The 16,914-nt window shown below is 39.5% G+C and overlaps 1 protein-coding gene across 1 annotated transcript in view; it reads right to left on the bottom strand.

Moving 5' to 3' along the window:
- The window catches only part of grm2a (glutamate receptor, metabotropic 2a), a 62,734-nt gene that overhangs the window by 44,689 nt on the left and 1,131 nt on the right, over positions 1–16,914 (bottom strand). The window lies entirely within an intron of this gene.

The raw sequence follows: 16,914 nt of genomic DNA, 5'->3' as shown, positions 1-16,914 counted from the left end.
CTGCTTTTTCTTCTATACAAAACACAATTATGCATAAATAAAGTGCTTGGAAACAAACTGCATTTCTCTGTTACTTAGATTAAACACTTTATAGATGCATTTGTTTTGACCTGAAGATAAAAGTCCAGTGTTTACCAAAGCGTTCGTGTTGAGTTGTGAGTCACGCTGAGTCCTGCTCCTGAATCACAAATATCTGTTGTTTGAAAAGACGTGTTTTTCTCCAAATGAGGGAATCCTGCGACTTCAGGGTCAGACCAGGAAGAAGTGAATAAAACAGAAATGAGGTTTTTATTGGAACTAAAATCAGAGACATTTGACAAACCACGGCTCCTTAACAAACAGTGTCTAAGGTGGAAACTGAGAGGTTGATGGTTTGATTCCTCCAGCTAATGATTAGTGTCCTCGGGCAAGGCGCTTTACCCACACTGCATCTGTGAATGTGTGAATGTGTGACTGTATGAATGTGTGACTGTATGAATGTGTGACTGTATGAATGTGTGACTGTGTGAATGTGTGAATGTGTGAATGTGTGACTGTGTGAATGTGTGACTGTGTGAATGGGTGGCTGTGTGAATGTGTGACTGTATGAATGTGTGACTGTATGAATGTGTGACTGTGTGAATGTGTGAATGTGTGACTGTGTGAATGTGTGACTGTGTGAATGTATGAATGTGTGGCTGTATGAATGTGTGACTGTGTGAATGTGTGACTGTGTGAATGTGTGACTGTATGAATGTGTGACTGTGTGAATGTGTGACTGTGTGAATGTGTGAATGTGTGACTGTGTGAATGTATGAATGTGTGACTGTGTGAATGTATGAATGTGTGGCTGTATGAATGTGTGACTGTGTGACTGTATGAATGTGTGAATGTATGAATGTGTGGCTGTATGAATGTGTGACTGTGTGAATGTATGAATGTGTGACTGTATGAATGTGTGAATGTGTGACTGTGTGACTGTGTGAATGTATGAATGTGTGATTGTATGAATGTGTGAATGTATGAATGTGTGGCTGTATGAATGTGTGACTGTGTGAATGTATGAATGTGTGACTGTATGAATGTGTGATTGTGTAAATGTGTGAATGTGTGAATGTGTGAATGTGTGACTGTATGAATGTGTGAATGTGTGACTGTGTGACTGTGTGAATGTATGAATGTGTGACTGTATGAATGTGTGACTGTATGAATGTGTGATTGTGTAAATGTGTGAATGTGTGAATGTGTGACTGTGTGAATGTGTGACTGTATGAATGTGTGACTGTGTGAATGTGTAACTGTGTGACTGTGTGACTGTGTGACTGTGTGACTGTGTGACTGTGTGAATGTGTGACTGTGTGACTGTATGAATGTGTGACTGTGTGAATGTGTGACTGTGGTACCTCGTTCAGACCCAGGCAGTATCTTAATAATACTCCGCACTGTTGCACTTTGAGAAGCTTGTGAAGAATTCAGAGCGTGACATAAATCACATTCATTACATTATTACTTTATATATTAGTCTGACATAGTTTCAAACTGGGAAGCATCTAGTTCAGGGGAAAATGCTTTGTCCATTAAGCCACAAAACAGTATATAAGAGGACAGACCAGTAGTGCCCGGCGGGACAAATGTACATGTGGCAGGTCAAGGGCCAAACCTAATGTCAGTTTGTTTATAAAAATGTTCTTCTGCAAATAAATGTTTGATTAAATTGATTTTGGCTCTTTCCCGTCTCGTGACAATCTTTTTAATACAAAATTTAAATCAGACTCCCTGGACGGCCTCGTGGACTCCATTTTGGTCACCGCCAGTATAGACTACCTGTCCAAAGAACCACCAAAAAACACAAAAGTCCTTAAAGGTGCAATAAGTCACTTTAGTGGAGAATCTGTAATCTCCTGGTCTCCATTGTGATATTACTGCTATGAGCCTAGAATGTTCCACAGTATGGTATATCTCCATGGAGACAAGCAGGCATCACCACCAGATCAGGAAAGCCCCATGTCATTTTGAATAAAGACACCTGCAATTGAATAAAAGCATGATAAATAATGAATGCCATAATGTGGAACATTTCAGGTCATCTCCACAGAGACAAGTTGGAGGCGTAATTTTACCCCCACACACAAGTTACATAGTGTAAAATGTATATAAAAGTGTTCTGTGATGGCTTAATAATATATTTGACTTTTCAACAGAGCAGTTCATGTTTTAATGTTTTCTAATAATATTACGTCTCTTACTTCCTCCTCATTGACAAACCTCCATCACACACACACACACACACACGTACACACACACACACATACACGGTGTCTTAGACGGATACGCCGCTGCCAGCCGCCCCAAATCCCACAGGTTTAATTATCCAAAGTGAGTCTGAAGTTTGACTGAATAAATTATCGAGCTGAAACAGTCTGGTTTTCACTACAACACCGAGCGCCTGACAAACTCCCATTTACTCACACAGATACTGCACACAATGAGCACACATCCTCTGTTACGGAGCTTTGATCTTCAGTAATGTAGGGCCACTTAAGGACAAGGATCACAAGCCTCCAATACAAACCATTAGAATATGTACAAGACTGTGTGTGTGAGCGGGTCAGCAGACACCAGCACCTCCGCACACGAGAGGGTAAGTATGACCACTATTGATATTTTGACCATGTAACGTTCTGGAGGTGGCAAGTTACCTGGAGGAAATGGAAAGTTAAAACCATACTTTGGAAGATTCTCAGTGGAAATAGATATGTTTTATGACGTATGGTGGAAGATTATAGCCAAAGGGACAACATTTCCATGGAAACAGGCAGGAGAAGGCCAGAGAAAAAAGACACCTCCAGCGACGGTTGTTTGGACCAAGCCGAGCTCAAGATCTGGAGATGAATTTCCCGCATAATCTTACCTTAACCATTTATACATTTAATTACGATGGTTGTTTTCATGTCTCTTCAGATGATCGTTTGGTTCGGTGAGCTTCCTTTTCATCTTATTTTCCAGTATAAGCACGTGCGACTGCAGTTTATTGATGTGTTATTTGGTCACCGTAGGTTCAACTCACAGCCAAAACCGTTTCCGAATGTCTCTACCCTCTCTCCCCCCATTTCACACTACAGTTGTACAGTCAAATCGAGCCTTCTCAGCAGAAAAAAAGAGAACAAAAACTCCTCCGGCTCCTCCAGAGGGACTCCCTTATCAACATATAAGCTGCAGTTTGCATTTCTGTCCTCCCTTGTGAGTGTATTTCAATCCCAAGTAATTACTGCAGTAGCCTGTTGTGTAATATGTATCATTCAAATAGTATCCTGCAAACATTTATAAAGCTAACTGAAGCTTAACAGTGAAAACACATGAGCTATTCTTTGTTCTGTAATAATTTAGCTCCTGCAACACCTCACACTGCTCTTCTTCACAGATTTTTGGTCTCTCTCTCTCTCTCTCTCTCTCTTTCTCTCCCTTGCTCCTGTCTGTCTCTCCAAGTATCTCTCTTGTTTCCATGGTAACGGGACCGTGAGGCGCAGGAATCCCGGGCCAGGATCTAGTCCAGTTTGACCATGCATGGTGCTGTGGGAGTCCCGTGGGAAGTCGGCTTTGCCCTGAACTGAAACTCAACCAAAAGTGAGGAGACCACAGCCTTAAAGCGTCACACGAGGTTTTACACGGACAGTACCAAGATGGAGGACGGGTCTCATTCTGTACATCTGTTACATGTCGTATAAGGGGGTGATTTCCACATCTGAATGACTAAAATGATAACAAATAGATCTTAAATCAGAACCCAACACAGGCAGGATTACACACAAATCCAATATCCCGCAATGTTCCACAGTCTGGCATTAAATTTACCCATTACATGTGTTTAAATTGCTGAAAAATACCTTAAAAACATGCATTCCTACAGTGAGTGAGGTCGCCTCTCCTCAGATCTAACCTGTAACGTGGCTAGGTTGAGTTGGCTGCTTGTCTCCACGGATATAGATATGTTTAATGCCATATTGTGGAACACTGCAGGCAAAAAAAATCACTTCTCTTTGGAGACCATCCACCACATAAGTTACCAGTGCAGCTTAAATGTGAAACTGGACTAATTTGCTGCAGTAAAAAGTACTGTGTACACAAAGCAAAGTATACAGGAAGTAACCACTTCCTCTCTGAGCTAATGAGCAGGTCTGTAACTCTGGACGTTTCAATCAATCCTCACGTGGATCAATAGTTGACCTGATGTTTTCAGGTGATGGACTCTCTTCTCCCTCCTTTTACCACTACCACTACTACTACAACTACTACAACTACTACTGCTGCTACAACTATTGCTATTACTACTACTACAACTAATACTACTATTATTAGTCTACTACTATTATGTCTATTACTACTACGTCTACTGCAATTGCTAATACTACAACAACTCCCACTACTCCTGCTGCTGCTATAACTACTGCTATTACTACTACTACTTTTAGTCTACTACTCCTCTTTCTACTGTTACCACTACTTCTACTGCTACTAGTATTACTATTAGTTGTCTACTCCTCCTCCTTCTCCTCCTCCTCCTCCTCCTCCTCCTACTACTACTACTACTTTTAGTCTGCTACTCCTCTTTCTACTGTTACTACTACTTCTACTGCTACTACTATTACTATTAGTTGTCTACTCCTCCTTCTCCTCCTCCTCCTCCTCCTCCTACTACTATTAGTCTCCTCCTCCTCCTCCTCCTACTACTACTATTAGTCTCCTCCTCCTCCTCCTCCTACTACTACTATTAGTCTACTCCTCCTCCTCCTTCTCCTACTACTACTATACTACTACTACTGTTAGTCTACTCCTCCTCCTCCTACTACTACTACTATTAGTCTACTCCTACTACTACTACTACTACTGTTAGTCTACTCCTCCTCCTCCTACTACTACTACTACTGTTAGTCTACTCCTCCTCCTCCTCCTACTACTACTACTATTAGTCTACTCCTCCTCCTCCTTCTCCTACTACTACTACTGTTAGTCTACTCCTACTCCTCCTCCTCCTACTACTACTATTAGTCTACTACTCCTCTTCCTATTACTACTACTACTTCTACTGCTCCTACCACTACTACTACTACTACTACTACTACTACTACTACTCCTACTACAGCTACTATTATTAGTCTATTACTCCTACTGCTGCTACTCCTACTACTCCTACTACTCCTACTACTCCTACTCCTACTACTCCTACTACTCCTACTCCTACTACTCCTACTACTACTACCACTTATCTTAGTGTTTTGTTTTTGCAGTATAAAGCCCCGTGTGTTGAGGCTTTACTTACCACCGCAGTCTCTTATTAACCAGCTCTACTCTACTATTACTGTTTCCCAAAATACGTCTAATGCTCTTTGTTCCTGTGATTTAAAAAGTTTGTTGATTTCAAGCTGTTTCTGTTCCTTAAAGACCCACAAAATCCTCCCACAAATGATTGTTGGTGCATTTGTTTACTTCAGTGACATTACAATACCCCGATGGTGGACACATTTAAAGTGTTTTGCCTCTACAGCAGTGTCTATGGTGAGAGAAGGAGCTGTAAAAATGTGTGAAAAACACTAGAGCAGCACTTAAGACCAGCGCCCAGGAGACATCGGTGACAAAAGGGCTCACACTTTGGAAAGTCTCGTAAACCGCTGGAACATGGCTCATTTTGGTGTATTTTTAATCATTACTCTCCAATTTATGTTTTTACAAAAGTAGAAAAGTGTTTATGATTTTCAATTTGGTGCATTTTGACATTTTTTATGTTATATTTGCTAAAGAGTCTGCCATCTGCTTGTTGCCATGGTAATGCTATTGCTTTGCCTGAAATGTTCCTCAGTATGCCATTAAACTAACCCATCTCCATGAAAACCAGCACGCGCGACGTCTCCAGGCCAAGTTATAGGTCAGATCTCTGGAGAGGTGACACTGTTCAAAGGAAGAATTCATGTTATGTACAGTCTTTATGAGCAAAGAGCAAATTCTTCGTAACTTAAAAAACATGCAAAACTGATCAGTTTAATGCCATATTGTGGAACATTCCAAGCAAAGCAACAACATCTCCACGGAAACAAGCTGGCGGCAGACTCCCTCATGAGAAAATGTATGTGGTGCACCGTTAAATGAATGTGTACATTTCAAATCAGCGCATATAATTTGAAAAAAAAAAATGAAAAAACAAAACATAATATATTTTTTAGGGTCAACATTTCATATCTAAGACTGAAGGCACCTCATTTGTCTGTTATTAATGTTCATATATTGATTTATGGACACAACAGTGAAATAAAAACACCAGGATCGTGTAGAGTGGGTTAATACGAACGTTTCAAGACCTAAATGACGAGACTGACAGCAGCAGTTACAGAGAGAGCGGCAAGAGTTTTTCAGTAGAAAGTGAATTGGAGCCAGATTCAATGGAGACAGAAGTGCGCCCATGATCACACAGCGGCCAGCAGGTTAGCGATGTCCATTTATATATACAGTCAATGGTTTAAAAGGGTTAACATGGGCTAATACAGGATAACAAAAAAGAAAAGATTCCAGCATAAAACACACGTCGCTCTCAAAGCAGCAAACGGCTCCATAATATGAAGCTTTAACTGTCACTGTTTCACATCTTAACTGTGACAGATTTCTCCTATAGAATCTTCCATAAAACTAACGCTCTGGCAATTCAAGTTTCATCATAACAGCTGCATAAAAGAGGACAAACAGCCTGTTCAGATACACATGGAGCTGCTCAAATGACCAACTTCTCCCTCATATTCTTTTACTCAGCTGCTAAACTGACACTGAGTCTTATTTTTTTTTATTACATCAGATGCCCTTCCATCTGTAGCCATGCTGGTCTCATTGCCGTTAGAAGAGCAGGGACTGAGTGTCTTGCTTAGAGACACAACAACAGTAAACAGCTGGTTTTTCTCATGCTTCCAGTGGGCGGCTTTAATCATAGTCACTAAAAGTCTTAATTTTGTTCTTATTATTGGTCAATAGCAAAAGATGAAATTAAATCTGTCAACTGGACAAATTGTAGGAGTGAAAATGTTTGGCTGCTCATTCAAGCCGTTTCTTCAGTTCTGGTCAGATTACTGCTGGACATCACTGAACTACACTGAAACTGTAAATATCTATTGTCTCCAGTTTCAGCCTTAACCTATTCAACCTGTAATGGCCTATTGTTCTCTTTGTTTCCTGTTTGTTTTGGGTCTGAGGTTAGAGTTGTAGATCAGTGAGAGATTATGTCTCAGGCTCCAATTGCTGTTTAAGGAAGGATTGTCTTTCCTAACAAAAATAACTTCTTTAACCCTGGTGTTGGTAAATTGTTTTATGGAGAATGTACTGGTATTGGTCTATTATAAATATTATTTTGCCTGGTGTTTGGATATTTTTTGGATGTCAGTTTAGTTCTGGTATTTTATGTAACTTCTTTCACCAAAAAAGAATAGTTTGTTTTTTTCATTTTGGTTTTGTTTATTAAGCAAACCTGACTCTTATTTGACCTGGAGGAGAACCACCTCTTGCTTGTATCCATGGAAATATTATTCCTTTGACTATAATCTTTGACAGTACAGCCTGAATGCTACTTACCTGCATGGAGAATGTTCCAAAGTACATTTTTAACTTTCTATGTCCATGGAATCATAATGAATTCCCAGCTCCAGGGTGTCACATACTGTACTTTTAATTCCATTTTTTTCTAACCAGAGTTACACTGAATACAACAGGCCAGTATAGACAAACGGATACAAAGTGCTTGATTTAAAGATATATGTGTACTCTGCCTTAACCAACAATATGGAAAACCGACATAGCTTTATCCCAGATTTATGTCGACAAATTAACTTCAAATCATTTAAATTCTTCACCCTCCTCAACAGATGGTCTCTTTACCGAAGCGCCTGATGCTATGCTAACGCTAACACCGCACACTTCACACCAAGAGGAGAAATCTAAATAACACCCATCTGGACGCAAAGGCTGCATATTCACACAGAACTGAACAGGTGTGGGTGAGCCGTGGGTCGGCCGAACATCCCATCCACTTTTTTTTTGATGTTCTTTGTATCGGGGGAAGGGGCATAGCATTAATATGGAAATGTCCCTCCCGGCGATGCGATCTGGAGGTCATCATGTGCGGAGTGGATTCCCGGTGGGCACAGGGAGGAAACAGGACCCTAAAATCACATTTGCAGGAGGCAGGAGCAGCACTTGGAGGAGCAGGAGATGGGAAAGAGGGAGCGCAAATATATTACTGAGCAAAACAACTGAAGAGGAGGAGGAAATCCAAGGATGAACTCATATTGGACCACATCTGTCTCTATCTCAGTGTGAATAATGCAGCTTTACCTGTGTATGCTAATGTAGATATACGTACGGGCTAGGTAATGAGGTGTAGTCCGCTAAAACAACAACCCAAGAATGAGAGTAGTGAGTACATGATCCCAACAAAAATTAACAAAACTTTAGTTACAGACAGAGGGGCGACAGTTTTTCAATAGAAAGAGAATTGGAGTCAGAGTCGATGGAGCCGGAAGCGCGCCCATGATCACTTTCTATTTGGAACGTGGCGGCTACCAGGTTAGCTATGTCCTTTTATATATACAGGCCTTGACAAAGACTGTGAGCCATATCCTGTTTGATTGACAGGCGGATTAACCAATCAGAGAGAAGCATGGTCAGACAGTGTCAAAACAAACATGGCGGCTTACATGTAAAAAAGGAGGAGAAATTACACAGAGGACTGAGAAACTGTGGATTTATGCAGAATCAACAAGTGAAGCACCAAACTCTTATCTATCTCAGGTTAAAGAAGTTTTTTGTTCTGAAAAATACAATAATTTTCGATGACTCTGAGAAAAGCACACACAATACAAATTGGTTTGGACGGAGGTTTGACACATTCTGTGGTCCAATTCAAGATATTTCTGGATTTGAACTGAATGTAAAAGGGACTGGCTGGTCAGGTAAACAAAAATGTGTTTTTTAAATATTCACAACATGCACAAAAATACAAATTTATTGAGCAGCTTCCAGGATTCGGCCTACCTCACCTGTCCAGCCTACACTGCACGCTTTTCCCATACTTTACAAAGGTGTGTTGAGTGTCTGGAACCAGGTCCACTCTCCTGGAGTTCGGATGAGTGTGATTGACAGATGGATTAGCCAATCAGAGAAAGGCATGGTTTGTGTTAAAACAGACACTTTATGAGTAGAATTGGATAGACAAATAACATGTGGGTGAAATGATGTGGCCTTTATGGTTTAAGATATATTTTATTACAGCTTAATCCAGTATTTCTCCTTTGGGTTAATCATTATTTAGAACTACCTTGGTTTAGTCCTATTTTAAACCTAGTTCATCTCTACTTTAGGCAGGGGCGGCTCCACACATTTCTCGTTGGAGGAGCTCGTTCTTCGATGGGGGCGCTCACTTATGTGAGTCTTATGTGGATGCCCTCCGACCCTCTACCATGTCCGAGGGAACACTGTAATTCATTCATATTATTCTTAATCTAACCTCAAAATGTTGTTTCATTTTGACAGCGGCTTTACTAAATGAGATGGTCGTAACATTTTGCAGCGTATTCCCCAGTTGACTGTAAACACACCATGTAATTCTCAATCCCCACTTGATTCCGGGATCATTTGGGAAGCATTACTGCATTTCCATTCAGTAAATTATCGACTTAAATGAGTTAAATCCATTTGTTTGTCATTCTGCTGCCGCTTCTCGTCCTTTGAGTCCGTATTGGACTAATGAGGACCCCAAAGAGTTCAAGTCATTAATAATTCATAATTTACAAATATCTTAAGTTGCTCATATGTTTGCAGTCCTCTTTTCTGTATTTGAACACAAGAAACCAACAAGATTTATAAACATTTTTACTAATTACAGGTGCATTTTTAAGTCTTTTGTCTCTATACTTAGTGACTCTACACAGATCCACTGCTGAAGAGGTGGAGGTTACACTTTACTCTAACCACACCCTCGTTAGCCTTAATGAAGCAGGAGGACTTCATTCACACTGAACACAGACTTATTTCATAGTTTAACAGAGACTCAGGCTGAGGAACTACTTCATTTAGGAGGTAAGGTTAAGAGTTGTGGTTAAATAGTTATTGAGTCCAATTCACTGTTAATGTAACAGTACGTAACTTTCTGAAGGAGGAGGAGGTCACCTACATAGAAACAGAAAGTTAAAACCACACTTTGGAACATTCTATATGGAGATAGAACAGATTCATTGCGTAAGATTAAAGCCAAAGAAACAACATTTACATGGAGACAATTAAAAAGAGGCACTGACAGGCTGGATAAGAGTCAGGTTTGTGGAGATGCAAGCCCACTGAGGGTAAGGACACTTGTTTTTCATTGCAATTAACACAACACAAAAACATGCTTTTATTTTTGTCTATTTATTTGGTCAAAAAATTGCAAGGTGTAGCTTTAAGTAGTTACTAAATGTGATTTATTGTTAAAGGTCCCGTATTACACAAAATTGACACATGTTATAAAGCTGTTACCTCCTCAAAAACAGACCTGGAGTTGTGTTTTGTTTCATTCACACATGTTTGAGTAATTCTTTATTATTAGTCTGTCTACATCCTCAAGACTCAAAAATACTCTGTTCCACTTTGTGATGTCATGAAGTGGTAGTTTTCAAGTTAACAGCTACGTTTTACCTTCAGTTCAGTAGAGATTGGCAATTCCAGGGCTGAAATCATTCAAATACTTTTAGTGAAGGTGTGTGGAGTTTAAAAACACAGTGGAGCACTTCCTGTATCACCACATGATGACATCACAAGGTGGAACAGTTTTCTGCGAGAGAAGAACTCCACTTAAATACGCAGGATTTGTGTGTTAAACATGTGTGAATGAAACAAAGCACAACTCCGTATATGTTTGTGACGTGCAAACAACATTATAACATGCGTAATATGAGCCCTTTAATCAACTGAAATCATCATGAATTAAGAGTAATTTGGAGTATTTATCATGAAGTATTACCGAGTGACATACAGTGATTTAAGTCAAGTAGGTTCCCCAGTGATTTTAATGCTAAGATCAAAAGCATGTCCCCAATTCAGTGGTGATGTCTGCAACGACTTGTACATTATTCATTCTCACACTACCACATTAGTAAACCCCACAGGAGCAGAAATGCATTTTGGGAAATCATTAGGAGAATAGCACAAGAGGGAATAAGGGATAGACCTGGCATTTACTGCACTGCAACTTTATGATGTGAAAAAACGGTCTAGCACATGTAAATGGGATTTTTAACTGCAGAGGTGGTGGAGGTGCCCAAGGATTGCACTAAAGTAAGAGTACAGGTGCTCCGAAATAACATTACTGTAGTAGAAGTTAAAGTAGTGGTACAACAAATGACCCAAGTATCAGTAAGTACTACAATGAGTATTTGAATAAGCAACATGATTTATAATGTGAAGTTAAATGAGTGAAAGAGGTCAAAACATTAAATACTGCATATGGGATTTACAAAGGATACATGGTAAATGGTCACACTGGGAGCGAGGTGGGTTAAGTGTTTTGCCCAAGGACACAACAACAGTATTCATCTGTGGGAGCTGGAATCAAACCATCAAACACCCTACCACCCGAGATACTGTCACCACGTAATGACACAGTTTGGACCAGTATCATTTCATTTTCATTTCATTATCAGTGAAAAATCTGTATAAATGGAAAAATGTACATGAAATGAGATTTTGACAGTATTTCTTTTAATTAATTTAACCAATTTTTAGCTGTAAAGATGATAATTATATTAAATTTACAGGTAATGACCGCTAACTGGGTAATTAGTGCCATCTGCCTTTACACACATGGACACAAAAAACCTGACAATTCCAGTGAGCATTTTAACGCACCATTAGTTGGATAAGTTAATCGTACCTGCATTCAACCAACACACAAGTTTGGTATAAAAAAAATAACAAAATTGCTAAATAACATGTGCCTGAGTGGCTATAAATCTTTTTTTAATCATTATTTTACCAATGACTTTACAAGCTCAGAGCACATGGACAGAAAAAATTTGACACTTCCAACAAGCACTTGAACACACCATTAGCCAACTCTAACTTATATTAGTACAGATAACAATAATACATGTACTTACTTTGCTACTATATCAAGTTTGTTGTAAATTATTGTGTTACTCTGACTAATACTGCACATTTAATATAATATATAATATAATTTCCTAGCTTAAATCAGCTATAACATGTCTAAATAGCGTTTTTCCACCTTCAAGTCACTCAAAGCACTTTACATCAAGGAACCACTCACACATTCACACACACATTCATACACTGGGGTCAAGGAGGGTTAAGTGTCTTGCTCAAGGACACACATACATCTGTGGGAGCTGGAATCGCCACCAACCTGTGGGCCAATGATGTTTAAGTCGACAGCGGGATTCGAACCGCCAACCTCCAGATCAGAGGACAAACGCTCTATTACCTGAGCGAGTGTCACCCGTGTATCACATTATACCGCTGCAGTGTCTCCGTATGAATATTTTAGAGGATGCTAATGTTTTGTCAGCGGCAGGGATGAGTCCACTAATGATCTTAAGTTTAAAGAAAATCAACGACATGACCCGGGACTGACCTTTTCACATCAATAATTCATGATCACAATAATCATTAGCGGCAAATGTAGCGGCTAATTTTGGTCTTTAGAGACATGCTAACGGCTAGCTAACCAGATAGTGCGTTGGATAAATGCTAACACAATCAGATTGGATTTGTTTACGCACAGGTTAAAGTTACAGTACTGCAGTAAATGGCCACGAGGAAAGAGATTACCACTTTGTTATAGAGTTTTACAGGTTTACAGGATTTTATAATGTTTTTTGTTGATGCGTTCAAACAAAAACTAGTATCAAAACTCGATATTGAACTGATCAAATCATTAATAAACAGATAACAAACATTCACTCACATCTGGACCTGTTTTTTATGCATCTTTCCTGAGTAGTTTTAGAAAAGCTATACATAAAATAATATTAGATCACAGTGTAATATTTAAGACCCATTATGTAACTTTTGTCTATGAAGAGATATTGCGTTCCCTGTAATGTTTCACAGTGGCATCTATCTTGCATTTATTGCTTTTTAGTACCTTGAAGTCTCTTGTAAATCCATGTAACGCAAATGTTGTTGTGCCCTCATCCATCTAAAGTCTCTGCTCTCAGACTGACACTGTTCTCTGTTGTGGACCTTGTAGCTCCAACCGTGTGTAATTCTTAAGACTTTGAGTGTTTTTGAGCCAGTGTCTCTCTCGGAATTGACAAAAAATGGTAGCTAAAACCTTCTTTGTGTCCTCCAGATATTATTCAAGGACATTTTGATTCTTTTGGACCTTATATTGATAACGTTGTGAACTTGTCTCTGATGTCTGCTTCTTTTTCCACTGTTCTGATTCGCGCTGTGGTCAATCAAAAAAGTCTAATCTTGACCCAAATATTCTTTCTAACTTTAGACCCATCTCGAAGTTGCCTTTTGTCAAATGACCAACTACAGGTTCACGTTAATCTGAACAAAACTGGTGAAAAACTTAAACCTGTTTTTAAATCCCAGCACAGTACTGAAACAGCTCCTTTAAAAGTTTTTGAATGGCCTGCTTTTAGCTGTTGAGTCTTGGAAATCCGCAGTTCTTTTGCTTTTAGACTCATCAGCTGTGTTTAAATGTGTGCACTCTATGGGTCCTCTTTATTTGAGGGAGTTAATGCAGCCCTGAGATCACCTGACCAGCCACAGCCCAAGACCAGAGCGCACAGACTATGGAACAGCGCCCTCTACCTGTCAGATCCTCTCAGTCTTTAACACGGTTTAAGAACAGACTGAAAACCCACCTTCTCCCTGACATTTAACACTAGCTAAACAGGATATCTTGGTGTTTTATTGTTCTTTTTCTATGTTTTGTGCTATCTATATTTGTTTTTTGTAAAGCGCTTTGGTCAGATGAAGTCGCTTTTAATGCTTTATATAAATACACTTGAATTTAATTGAAATATTCAGTTGCAGGTGTTCTTATTGCTGAAAAAACACACTGGCAGACATGCATTCTTACTGTCAGTGGGGTCACTTCTCCGCAGAGCTAACGTGTAACTTGGCCTTGTGGCACGACCTGCTTCTCTCCATGGAGTTAAATACGTTAATAACGGCAATACTGCAATAACTCTCCACGATGACAGGCCCTCTTATCAGAAAAGTAACATAGCACACCTCTGATATTAAGTCGACTTTATGCAGAAAAACATATTCTAGCGTCTAAAAAAGTATTGTGATAATCCTTGGTGTGAAACAGGTCTCGAGTCTTGTTAGTATCTAAATCTAGTGTCATTTCAGCGTCGTGACAGACACTACCACAGACGTACACGGTATTCTTCATGTATCTGACATTGACACGTCGAGTACAGACCTGGCAACGCTACAGAACATGCGTCGAACATGACAAAGTGTGATATGAATGAGGTTATATCTGCAGACACCTCCGTCGTCTCTGTACACGCGCTACCGTAAGGAACAACGCCGTCCGCAGAGGAGGGTATCCGTGGGTTTCGCAGTGATGGGAAATGAACACCGTTGCCATAGCGATTAACAAGGCGAAATGTGATGTCTTTTGAATGGTACTCAAAATGGCAGTATGTTAAAACACCGTGAATAGTTAGATTTACTTTCAAGAGTACTTTGAAATCATGGTTTTGCAGTAGTCATATCAGAGTCCTTCCGGTGTGACTCTTGTTAATTAAAGCTGTACTGTGTAACATTTCTGCCACCTTCTTGTCTCATGGATACGTCGCCTGCGTCTTAGCCAGATGTATATTTTTAATCGCAATGAGGTTCTCGTGGTTAAATAAACAAATAAATACAGATCTTATTGGGTTGCCAGAAATGTTCCGGAGTATCTTTATTGCTAAGAAATAGACTTGGCCTCCATGGAGATGACAAGCCTTACGCCATACTGTGGAACTTTCCAAAAATGATAGGAGGTTTGAGGTTTCTTCATCAAAAAACAAAATAACACCTCAACTGTATACCATGTTTGACAAAGGATATGTGTGTTTATTCACTTTTATTCACTCTCCACACTCACACAGGCGCGGTGTGAAGTGTCTTGCCCAAGGACACAACACCACAGTGCACCCAACAGAGACAGAGGTGGCGTTTCACAGCCAGCCTCCGTGTTCTTTCTGTTTTCTCGCATTATACCTTAAGCGTGAATGAGCGTTCACCCACACACGGTTACTCAGTACTTTGTCAGTAAGCTTTTTTTTTGTTCTTTGTTGAGTTTTTTTTTTATTTATTTATTTTATCTTTTTCATCAGAAGTTTAGTTTCGAGTGTGAAGACGGCGCTGTGTGTGTAACCGTTCCATTTCAGTGGAGAAGGCAGCCGACTGTCATGTCCCACAGTGGGTTCTCTGTGTAAAAGTCTGACGTATCAACATGAAACTGCGGGAAACACAGATATAAAACCTGATTTTTGATACTAAGAAAAACTTAATACGTGATTCCACAAAAATAAATAACACCACTTGTTTGCTTTGGATTTGAGCAAACAAAAATAAATACTCAAAATGTACAAGAAAATTTAGAAAGGGATTCGTGTTGTTAGAAAATATGTATCATTTTGATTCAACATTTACGCAAACTTTATCAACATCTGTGTGGAATACTCTTAGTTTTTTACCACGAAAGTACATTTTTAAACAGGTACTTTAATACTTTTACCAGAGTAGATTTGTCATGTGATACTTTTACTTTTATTGGAGTAACTTTTTACCTTTGTATCTGTACTTTTACTTAAGTAACAACACCGGTGGACTACCCTGAAGCTATTCAAGGCCCGAGTGTGTTGCATTTATGTAATTCTGTTGATGTGTTTAAGTGAGTATTTTGTGTATAAATGAGTATATTCCTTTTTGACACTCGTTCACCAAATGCCTTATACTTTTATGATGCAAAATAGTCCTGGTATCACACGAATACTGGTCAGTATTTGGATGGGAAACCGCTGGGAATATGAAGTGTTGCAGTGAGGCAGCAGCGGCTCTAGTGCAAACTGTTGTTGTGTGTTGTTGTGTGCTTTGGCAAGACACTGCACACACCTTGCTTGATATGAATGTGACGTGGGTGTGAGGGATTAATAGTTGGAGCGTCTGATCACGAAGATTGGCAGCCTCGCTTCTCTCAGTCTACCCCAGGGCAGCCGTGACTACCACACCTGAGTACACAGTGAATAAAAAATGCACGAAATTTGAAAACGACTTTGCGCATCTAGAAAAACGCCATATAAGATGCACAATTATTATTACTATTATGTTTCTCTGTGCCCCCGTGTTGAACTGAAGTCACTCCGGCTGCTGTTCATAAACTATAGGCGTAACTCAAACAGACAGAGCTGTTTGTTGTCACTTGGTTTTACACTGGAGCTAAAAATACCCACGTTACATTTGTTCATTTGACTGTGAACAAAACAAATCGTTCAAACTTGGGTCATTTTCTCAGCCGGGGGATTTATTCACATGTTCGGATTCCCCTGGATACAATGATATCATAATCAGTCAGTCATTTCTGTTCAGGGCTTTCATTTCATTTATTTTTGGCTGCTCTTCTCTAGAACGCATTGCAGGGTTCAGAGTCAAATTGAGTCATGTCTGTTCTAATGACAAAACTCTATGCATTTAAATGGAGAGCGGAGGCAGGGTGTTTGTGCTGATGCTACTAAACATCTGTTGTCCACGTATCTACTTGTATTTCACAGCAAAACGTGAAATGGAAAGTGTTTTTTTATCAGTTTGATCGTTATTTTCTCCTTTTTATATTGCAATGTGTAAGATTTATATGTGTTTTTATGTGTAGATGCATAAAAAAAACACCAACTG

This window comes from Periophthalmus magnuspinnatus, chromosome 5, assembly GCF_009829125.3.
Source record: "Periophthalmus magnuspinnatus isolate fPerMag1 chromosome 5, fPerMag1.2.pri, whole genome shotgun sequence".
NCBI lineage: Eukaryota > Metazoa > Chordata > Actinopteri > Gobiiformes > Gobiidae > Periophthalmus > Periophthalmus magnuspinnatus.
The sequence above is the reverse complement of the archived record's forward strand: the minus strand, read 5'-3'. Positions and strand labels throughout refer to the sequence as shown.